Here is an 11534-nt window from a genome sequence, read left to right as displayed (position 1 = left end):
CACTTGCGTTTGGTACTTGGGAAGCTCAGAGAACATCAGCTATATGCCAAGTTCAACAAGTGTGAGTTTTGGTTGAAGGAAGTTGGATTCCTTGGACATGTTATATCCGGAGAAGGGATAGCAGTAGACCCCAACAAAGTCATCACTGTGACAAATTGGGAGGCACCCACGTCCGTTGGAGAGATCTGGAGTTTTCTTGGACTCACAGGATACTACCGGAGGTTCATTAAGAATTTCTTGAAGATTGCAAAGCCTATGCCGGAGTTGTTAAAGAAGGACACCAAATTCAAATGGACTGAGGAATGTGAGGCCAGTTTTCTGGAATTGAAGAAACGTTTGGTTACATCACCAGTGTTGATTCTGCCAGATCAACGCAAGGGTTATGAAGTGTATTGCAACGCCTCTCGTCGATGACTTGGAGCAGTGCTTATGCAGGAAGGAAGAGTTGTTTCATATGCCTCACGACAGCTTAAAACCCATGAGTTAAATTATGCTACGCATGATTTGGAGTTAGCAGCCGTAGTGCATGCGTTGAAGACTTGGAGACATTTTCTCATCGGAAACCATTGTGAGGTATACACGGATCACAAGAGTTTGAAGTATATCTTCACACAGAAGGAGTTGAATCTCAAGCAGAGGAGATGGTTGGAACTCATTAAGGATTATTGAAAGTGCGTTATATCGACTAGAGGGGGGGTGAATAGGCGATTTTTATGAAAGTCTTCAAAACGTGGAAGTTATGAAGACAAACAGCAGAGATATGCCTATTACTATGCAGCGGAAGGTAGACTACACTAGGCAAGCCATGGTCAAGTATCAACAGAGTGAAAACACAGTGACAAATAGCAGCAGTGTAATAAGGATCAGGTAGGAAGATATTATGAAGCCAAACAGATCATACACTCACGTTGTGAAGACAAAAGATAGAACAGACATGCAATGACTTCACAATGAGTAATCAGTAAGAAAAAGGAAGTGAAGATGAAACCAGTGACTCGTTGAAGACAATGATGTGTTGGACCAGTTCCAGTTGCTGTGACAACTGTACGTCTGGTTGGAGCGGCTAGGTATTTAAACCTTAGGACACACAGTCCCGGACACCCAGTCCCGGACACCCAGTCCTGAACACGCAGCTCAGGGCACCAAGTCCTCACCGTATTCTCCTTGAGCTAAGGTCACATAGTCCTTGCTCAATCACTCTGGTAAGTCTTCAAGGTAGACTCCCAAACCTTCACAGACTTCGTTCACTGGCAATCCACAATGTCTCTTGGATGCTCTGAACGCGACGCCTAACCGTCTGGAGGATGCACAGTCCTCAAGTGTAATAAGTCTTCAGATCACACAGACAAGAAGACTTAAGTGATGCCCAATTCTCTCTGGCTCTGGTGGTTAGGTCTTTATCCTCGCAGGGAATTCTCTCTCAAAGGCTTCGAGGTGGGTTGCTCTCAAACGACAAAAGCCGTACTCTCAAACTGAGCATCCAACCGTTTATGGTTGTAGGGGGTGGGCTATTTATAGCCACTTGGCAACCCGACCTGATTTGTCCGAAATGACCCTGGGTCACTAAGGAACTGACACGTGTCCCAACGGTCAGATTTCAAACTCACATGGAAACTTTACTTGGGCTACAAGCAAAGCTGACTTGTCCGGCTCTGGACAAGATTCGCTCTCATTGTCTTCACTCGAAGACATAGGTTTTATGGTTTAGGCATCACTTCAGTCATTCTGACTGGTTCTCCTGGACCCCACTTAACAGTACGGTGGTTCCTATGACTCAACACAAAAGAAAAAGAACTACGAAAGATCTAAGTCTTCGAGCTCCATAGGCTTCATATTGTGTCTTCTCTTGTCATAGTCTTCAATGTGAATATCTTCATATACCACCTTTGACTTCAATGTCTTCATTCATTTTTATGGGTCATCTCTGGTAGTAAAACCGAATCAATGAGGGACTTCTACCTGTGTTATCCTGCAATTCTCACAAACACATTAGTCCCTCAACTAGGTTGGTCGTCAATACTCCAAAACCAACTAGGGGTGGCACTAGATGCACTTACAATTATGACATGAAGTTGCACTATCATCCCGGAAAGGCTAACGTAGTAGCTGATGCGTTGAGCCGCAAGAGTCATGTCAATACACTCATGACCGGAGAGTTACCCAAGGAGTTAGCAGAAGACCTTCGTGAGCTATGTTTGGAGATAGTTCCGAGAGGTTATGTAGCAACTTTGGAGATTCAGTCTACTTTGATAGATAAGATCAGAGGCACAGAAGACGGACAAGGAGATCGCCGAGATAATGGAAAGGATGAGCAAAGGAAAGGCTAAAGTATTTCGTGAGGATGAGCACGATACCTTATGGTTTGAGGACCACATATATGTACCAAATGATCAAGAGATCAGGAAGCTGATTTTGCAGGAGGCCCATGACTCACCATATTTGATTCACCCAGGAAATACCAAGACGTACCTAGATCTGAAAGATAGATTCTGGTGGACCGGAATGAAGAAGGATATTGCGGAGTATGTAGTAGTTTGTGATGTATGTCAGAGAGTGAAGGCAAAGCATCAGAAGCCAGCAGGATTGCTGCAACCATTGCCGATACCCGAATGGAACTGGGATAAGCTAGACATGGATTTATCACGGGATTACCCAGGACTCATTCAGGCTATGACTCGATATGGGTTGTAGTTGATCGCTTGACCAAAGTAGCTCATTTCATCCCAGTGAAGACCACTTACACCAGTGCTAAGTTGGCAAAGATATACATGACCATGATCGTATGTTTGCATGGAGTTCCAAGGACAATTGTATCAGATAGAGGAACCCAGTTTACCTCAAAGTTCTGGAATCAGTTGCATGAAACTTTGGGAACCAGACTGGAGTTCATTACAACTTTTCACCCGCAAACAGATGGACAGACCGAGAGAGTGAACCAGATTCTGGAGGATATGTTGAGAGCTTGTGCACTAGATTATGGATCTAGTTGGGATGACAACTTTCCCTACGCAGAGTTCTCATATGACAATAGTTACCAAGCCAGTTTGAAGATGGCCCCTTTTGAAGCATTGTACGGAAGGAGGTGCAGAACACCATTGTTATGGGATGAAGTTGGAGACCGACAGTTGTTTGGACCAGATTTGATTAAAGAATCAGAAGAGAAAGTTAAGTTGATTCGCGATAGACTCAATGTAGCCCAGTCCAGGCAGAAGAGCTATGCGGATTCTAAACGCAAGGAGACAGCTTACGAAGTTGGAGACAGAGTGTATCTTTGGGTATCACCACTCCGAGGATTTAAGCGCTTTGGAGTTAAGGGAAAGTTAGCACCACGATTTGTGGGACCATACAAAGTTTTGGAACGTATGAGAGAAGTTGCTTACAAGTTGGAATTGCCCGAAGGATTGACAAGAGTTCACAATGTGTTCCACGTTTCTCAGTTGAAGAAGTGCCACGCGGAGATGTGAAAGATCATGGATGTCGCCTAGAGGGGGGGGTGAATAGGCGCTTTAAAATAATTACGGTTTAGGCTTGAACAAATGCGGAATAAACCTAGCGGTTAATTTGACAAGCACAAAACCTACAACAACTAGGCTCACCTATGTGCACCAACAACTTATGCTAAGCAAGATAGACAACTAAGTGATAGCAAGATATATGACAAGAAACAATATGGCTATCACAAAGTAAAGTGCATAAGTAAAGGGCTCGGGTAAGAGATAACCGAGGCACGTGGAGACGACGATGTATCCCGAAGTTCACACCCTTGCGGATGCTAATCTCCGATTGGAGCGGTGTGGAGGCACAATGCTCCCCAAGAAGCCACTAGGGCCACCGTAATCTCCTCACGCCCTCGCACAATGCAAGATGCCGTGATTCCACTAAGGGACCCTTGAGGGCGGTCACCGAACCCGTACAAATGGCAACCCTTGGGGGCGGTCACCGAACCCGTACACTTTGGCAACCCTTGGGGGCGGTCACCGGTACCCGTCAAATTGCTCGGGGAGATCTCCACAACCTAATTGGAGACCCCGACGCTTGCCCGGAGCTTTACACCACAATGATTGAGCTCCGAACACCACCAACCGTCTAGGGAACCAAGGCACCCAAGAGGAACAAGCTCTAGGGTGCCCAAACACCCAAGAGTAATAAGCTTCTCAAACTTCACTTCCACGTATCACCATGGAGAACTCAAACCGATGCACCAAATGCAATGGCAAGGGCACATGTAGTGCCCAAGTCCTTCTCTCTCAAATCCCACCGAAGCAACTAATGCTAGGGAGGAAAATGAGAGGAAGAACAAGAAGGAGAACACCAAGAACTCCAAGATCTAGATCCAAGGGGTTCCCTTCACACAGAGGAGAAAGTGATTGGTGGAAATGTGGATCTAGATCTCCTCTCTCTTTTCCCTCAAAAACTATCAAGAAACCATGGAGGGATTGAGAGTTAGCAAGCTCGAAGAAGGTCAACAATGGGGGAAGAACACGAGCTTAAAGGATAAGGTTCATTGGGGAAGAAGACCCCCTTTTATAGGAGGGGAAAATCCAACCGTTATGTGCTCAGCCCGCACACGAGCGGTACTACCGCTCCACAAGCGGTACTACCGCTCAGGCGGAAGAAATAGGGAAAAGGAGCAACAAAACATGAACCTTGGGGCGGTAGTACCACATATAAGCGGTACTACCACTCACCCCAGCGGTACTACCGCTGGAGGAGCAGAACACGGGACCAAAAGAGGCAGGCAGAGCAGAGTATGGCGGCAGTGAAGCAGAAACGGTACTACCGCCCGACCGGAGCGGTACTACCGCTTAGGCCGTACTACCGTGCCTTACTGCCGTGCAACTACGGCTAAACCCGACACGAAAAGAGCAGGACCCAAAATCGAGGCGGTAGAAGAGCGGCACTGCAGCGGTACTACGGCTGAGAGCTCCAAGCGGTACTACCGCTTGGGCTCGCGGTACTACCGCTGGGACCAGACAAAAACCACACTCAAGAAAACAAGAACTGCCATAACTTCTGCATATGAGCTCCGAATTGAGCAAACTCAAGCTTGTTGGAAACAAGACGACGAGTAGCATCAACAGAGAAGTGAGACCTCCAACAGAGAAGAACGAGCATAACCTCCAACAGAGAAAACATCATAGAATATGCATGTGAACTCCGTTTTCAATGAACTCGAGCTTGTCATCAAGATGACCATAAGCTCTAAGACTCACAAAGAGAACCAAACAAGAACCAAGAAATATGATACAAGGATGCAATGGTTTGAGCTCTCAACGAACAATACGATCAAGCTACTCATCGAGAGCCCCCCTTGATAGTACGGCAATCGATCCTATAACCCGGTCTCCCAACTACCATCATGAGACCGGTAAAATAGAAAACCTATCAAGTGCAAACCTTTGCCTTGCACATGGTCCACTTGAGCTAGATGATGACGATCTTGACTCCCTCAAGTTGGACCACCTTTCTTGATTGTGTTGACTCGATGAAGACTAGTTGATTGCTCCCCCATACTCCACTATGGGTGAGCCACTCTTCCGCACATCTTCACAAGTCCATTGTCACCACAAAGGACGGCAAGCTCCAAGCATTTGATCTCTTCGTGATGCTCCACTTGAACTTGCACACCGCAACCTAACCCCACAAAGAACCCTCACGAAGACCATGGGTTAGTACACAAAGCGTAATTGACAATGCTTACCATACCATGGGATCACTTGATCCCTCTCGGTACATCTTCTAAGCTTTGTGGGTTGATCAACTTGATTCACTCTTTGACTTAGTCTTGATCAACCTCTCACAAGACCAATCTTTAGGTAATTCCTTGAACAGCACCTTGGTCGACACAAACTCTCCTTGAAACCAACACATGTACTCCAAGAAAAGCCTATGGACAAAACCTTCAAATATAACTCAAGGCAACCATTAGCCCATAGAGATTGTCATCAATTACCAAAACCAAACATGGGGGCACCACATGTTCTTTCAAGATGTACGATATTCCTCTAAGAGATACAGTGCCACTGGAAGCGATACAGTTGGATAGCGACTTGACTTACGAGGAGAAGCCAGTCAAGATTCTCGAGTTTGCCAGCCGAGTTACACGCAAGAAAGTTATCAAGTTCTGTAAAGTTCAGTGGAGCCAGCATACCGAGGATGAAGCCACCTGGGAACGAGAAGAAGACCTACGCAAGGACCTTCCACATCTATTTTCTAGCCAACCCGAATCTCGAGGGCGAGATTCATCTTAAGGGGGGTAGGTTTGTAACATCCCAAATTTTCAATTTGGAATGTTATGCATTAGATCATCATTGCATATCATATTTTATTGCATTTTGGCGTATCCTAGAAATTCTACGCAACTCAAGGACATACGGAGAGAGTTGGGGATTTCATTATTTTCATATTCGCGTTTTCGCAAATTTTGAAAAGAGGATCGTTTGATTTTAATTATTTTCTCTTCGAATATTTATTTTATAAAAATAAAAGAGAGGATAAAATGACTTCCTCAAAATAGAGAAATATCGAAGATTTAATATTAAAATCAAATAAGATTTTTATTCGGAGTTTTATCGTTATTTTATTTGAATTAGGAAAAAATGCGTTTTTCAAAATTGTATTTTAGGCCCAAATAAAAGTTCACCTTGTGTGGCTTATTTTTAGAGGACGGGGAAAATTTATTTCGGGATTTTTGGAGTCCGTTTAGTATTTATTTTCTTTCTTTTTCTGCACGTCGGAATTATTAAAAAAAAGTCAAACTGACTCCGGGCCGTACCCGAGCGGGACTCCGTCCGGGGAGGCTTTATAAGCCGCACCGGCCGAGCCCCGAGGCCCATCAGCCCGAGCCCCAAAACCCTAGCCGCCGCGCCGCCGCGCCGCCGCCCGCGCCGCCTCCCCGCCGTCCGCGCCGCCGCCCCGCGCCGCCCCGCCGCTGCCGCACCGGAGCCCGCCGCCTCGCCGGACCACCGCCGGACCCGAGGTAGCCGCCTCGGTTTTCGTGAGAAAACCATTTTTAAACCCTAGATCCTTTTTTATTGGATCCAGTTCGGTTTATGTTCGGTTTAGTTATTTAGCGAACGCCCGTTTTTACGTTCGTTTTAACGAACGGTTTTCACCGTTTAGCCGCAGACAGCGAACGTTCATTCGTTAGCCTGTTCGTCAGTTTTTCTTTTTCTCAGATTTTCTGCGATTATTTTCGATCGCGATTTCTGATCCGATTTTCGTTTTAGTATAACTTTTCGCTCTTTTATCTGAATCAGGCGATTCAAGCGCCTAGAGTTTTTTCTCGAAACCGTCTTTCCGTTTGATCAACTTAAACAAGTTTTTGCTACTGTAAAATTTCACTTTAGTCCAGATTAGTAAACGAAGCTTGTTTCTTTCGCAATTTGAGTTCCGTTGCTCCGTTTGATTTGATTCTTTTTGCAAACCGGAGTTCTTAAGTTGAAATTTCTGGTTAGGTCTCTTATTCGAGTTTTACTCGTGCCCTTGCTTGATTGCTTATTGTATGCTTGTTTGATTGCGATAGAGTACCCGGAGTGCGAAGCGTGCTACATCGAGTCTCTAGGTTTCACGGATAATCAACAAGGCAAGTAACACTTTGATCATACCTCTTTACTACCCAGTTTTATTGCATTAGATCAATCCTCAAACACTTGCATGGTTAGGATCTGAATAAATTGTCGGTTGGGGAGTAGATGAGGTAGCACCTATTCACCTGTGTGCTCTCAAACCCTGGGAGTTACTTCTACGTTATGCTTATATTGCCATGCTATGTTCGTAGATGTTGATTGGGTTTGAGTGTATTCCATGACAGATTGTGAGATTGTTTACTTAATGGTTCAACTTAAGGTGGTAACTTTAATACACATCTGGGTGGATTGAGGCACCTGGGGAACCCAGTGATTGCCTGTATTTTTTGGAAATCCCGGGGTACCGTGTGATTTTCCTATGGACCGCCACCCAGGCTCAAAGGGGTCATAAGATTATTCATGATGGAAGCTTCCGTGTGCAGCCACATGCCATTATGGGATCTCGCATAGTTGATTAAGTCGTGTGAACTCTTACAGTGGTGGACTAGCAGATGTAGGGGATGTAGGTGTACCGATCTACCCATCGTAAGGTGCTAACGCTTCTGAAAGACTGTGTCTCGGTCATCCGTTTCTCAAACACCTTGTAGTGTGGGAAATCCAATGGAGGAGATCGAGTCTTGTGGAGAAAAGTGCACAAACCTCTGCAGAGTGTACAAAGTAATCATGGTTAGCCGTGTCCCCGGTTATGGACATCTTGAGTATCTAGTTCTTGGATTATCATGTGGATCTCAACACTCTTGAATATAAATTTGATTGGGTTAATGATTACTTTTAATTGGGATTGAGAGGGGGTTTACCTTCTCAATATTTTTCAACCAACTTTGTAGCTAAATAAAATATATTCCTTTGCAGTAGGGAAAAATTGGCTTTTCACAAAACCTATTAACCATACAGCCTCCACCAGCCATATATGCATGTAGTGATAGCTTTACATTGTTCATTACTCTCTTGTGTTACATTGCCATCATATTGCATGTGCCGACTCGTCTTCGGGCTGCAACGTATCATGTTGCAGACTTTTCAGACGACGAGTAAGGAGCCTTAGGTCATGGTATTTCACTCAGTGATGCCGTTGGAGTTGATGGACTCACTTTATCTTCCAAGCCTTCCGTTGTTATCGTATTAGATGGCCTTCAGCCATATTTATTTTAATAAGTTCTCTTTTGAGACATTCAATGTAATAAGTGTGTGATTTCTACTCTGTTATAAATCCTCAAGTACTGTGTGTGTCAGCATCACCGATCCAGGGATGACACCGATGCACAGAGATCAGACTGTTTGAGGTCTGGTAGCTACACGAAGGTACGACACCTCCGCGATATGCACACGTTCAGCTCAGACATACCACAAACTCTAGATCCAGCTGAGGTCGAGGGAGAGTTTCTTCAGCACGATGACGTGATGACGGTGATGATGAAGTTACCGACGCAGGGCTTCGCCTAAGCTCTACAACGATATGACCGAGGTGGAAATCTGTGGAGGGGGGCACCGCACACGGCTAAACAATCAACTTGTGTGTCTATGGGGTGCCTCCTCCCCTGTATATAAAGGAGTGGAGGAGGGGGAGGGCCGGCCCTCTCATGGCGCGCCCAAGGGGGGAGTCCTACCCCCGGTGGGAGTAGGATTCCCCCTTCACTAGTTGGAGTAGGAGAGGAAGGAAGGGGGAGAGAGAGGGAAGGAAAGGGGGGCACCCAATTCGGATTGGGCTTGGGGGGCACGCCCTCCACCTTGGCTGCCTCCTACTCTCTCCCACTAAGGCCCAATAAGGCCCATACACTGCCCGGGGGGTTCCGGTAACCCCCCGCTACTCCAGTAAATGCCCGAGCTCACCCGGAACCATTCCAATGTCCAAACATAGCCTTACAACATATCGATCTTTATGTCTCGACCATTTCGAGGCTCCTCGTCACGTCTGTGATCTCATCCGGGACTCCGAACAACCTTCGGTACATCAAAACACATAAACTCATAACATCGATCGTCATCGAACGTTAAGCGTGCGGACCCTACGGGTTCGAGAACTATGTAGACATGACCGTGACTCATCTCTGGTCAATAACCAATAGCGGAACTTGGATGCTCATATTGGTTCCTACATATTCTACGAAGATCTTTATCAGTCAAACCGCATAACAACATACGTTGTTCCCTTTGTCATCGGCATGTTACTTGCCCGAGATTCGATCGTCGGTATCTCAATACCTAGTTCAATCTCGTTACCGGCAAGTCTCTTTACTCGTTCCATAATGCAACATCCCGTAACTAAGTCATTAGTTACATTGCTTGCAAGGCTTATAGTGATGTGCATTACCGAGGGCCCAGAGATAGCTCTCTGAGACACGGAGTGACAAATCCTAATTTTGATCTATGCCAACTCAACAAACACCATCGGAGACACCTGTAGAGCATCTTTATAGTCACCCAGTTACGTTGTGACATTTGACAGCACACTAAGTGTTCCTCCGGTATTCGGGAGTTGCATAATCTCATAGTCATAGGAACATGTATAAGTTATGGAGAAAGCAATAGTAGTAAACTAAACGATCAAAGTTCTAAGATAACGGATGGGTCAAGTCAATCACATCATTCTCTAATGATGTGATCCCGTTCATCAAATGACAACTCTTGTCCATGGCTAGGAAACTTAACCATCTTTGATTAACGAGCAAGTCAAGTAGAGGCATACTAGTGACACTCATTTTGTCTATGTATTCACACATGTACTAAGTTTCCGATTAATACAATTCTAGCATGAATAATAAACATTAGTCATGATATAAGGAAATATAAATAACAAATTTATTATTGCCTCTAGGGCATATTTCCTTCAGAAACACCGTTGTGGTTTTGATACATAGGTAAGAACGGTTCTTACTAGAAGCCCGTAGCAGCCACGTAAAACTTGCAACAACAAAGTAGAGGATGTCTAACTTGTTTTTGCAGGGCATGTTGTGATGTGATATGGTCAAGACATGATGTCATATACGTTATTGTATGTGATGATCATGTTTTGTAAAAGTTATCGGCAACTGGCAGGAGCCTTATGGTTGTCGCTTTATTGTATGAAATGCAATCGCCATGTAATTGCTTTACTTTATCACCATGCGTTAGAGATACTTGTAGGAGCAATAGTTGGCAAGACGAGAACGACGCTACGATGGAGATCACGGTGTCAAGCCGGTGACGATGGAAATCATGACGGTGTTTTGGAGTTGGAGATCAAAGGCACAAGATGATGATCGCCATATCATGTCATATATTTTGATTGCATGTGATGTTTATGTTTTATGCATCTTATTTTGCTTAGTACGGAGGTAGAATTATAAGATGACCTCTGACTAAAATTTCAAGGTATAAGTGTTCTCCCTGAGTATGCACTGTTGCGACAGTTCGTCGTGCCGAGACACCACATGATGATCGGGTGTGATAATCTCTACGTTCACATACAACGGGTGCAAGACAGTTTTGCACATGCGGAATACTCGAGTTAAACTTGACGAGCCTAGCATGTACAGACATGGCCTCAGAACACTGGAGACCGAAAGTTCAAACGTGAATCACATAGTAGATATGATCAACATAGAGATGTTCACCATTGAAGACTACTGCATCTCACGTGATGATCGGACATGGTTTAGTTGATTTGGATCACGTATCATTTAGATGACTTGAGGGATGTCTATCTAAGTGGGAGTTCTTAAGTAATTTGATTAAATGAACTTAATTTATCATGAACTTAGTCCTGATAGTATTAGCATATCTATGTTGTAGATCAATAGCTCGTGTTTAGCTCCCCTTTTTATTTTTGATATGTTCCTAGAGAAAACTAAGTTGAAATATGATAGTAGCAATGATGCGGACTGGGTCCGTGATCTAAGGATTATCCTCATTGCTGCACAGAAGAATTATGTCTTTAATGCACCGCTAGGTGACAGACCTATTGCA

The sequence above is a fragment of the Triticum urartu genome, chromosome 2, assembly GCF_003073215.2.
Source record: "Triticum urartu cultivar G1812 chromosome 2, Tu2.1, whole genome shotgun sequence".
NCBI classification, from domain to species: Eukaryota; Viridiplantae; Streptophyta; class Magnoliopsida; order Poales; family Poaceae; genus Triticum; species Triticum urartu.
This window is presented reverse-complemented; position numbering follows the sequence as displayed.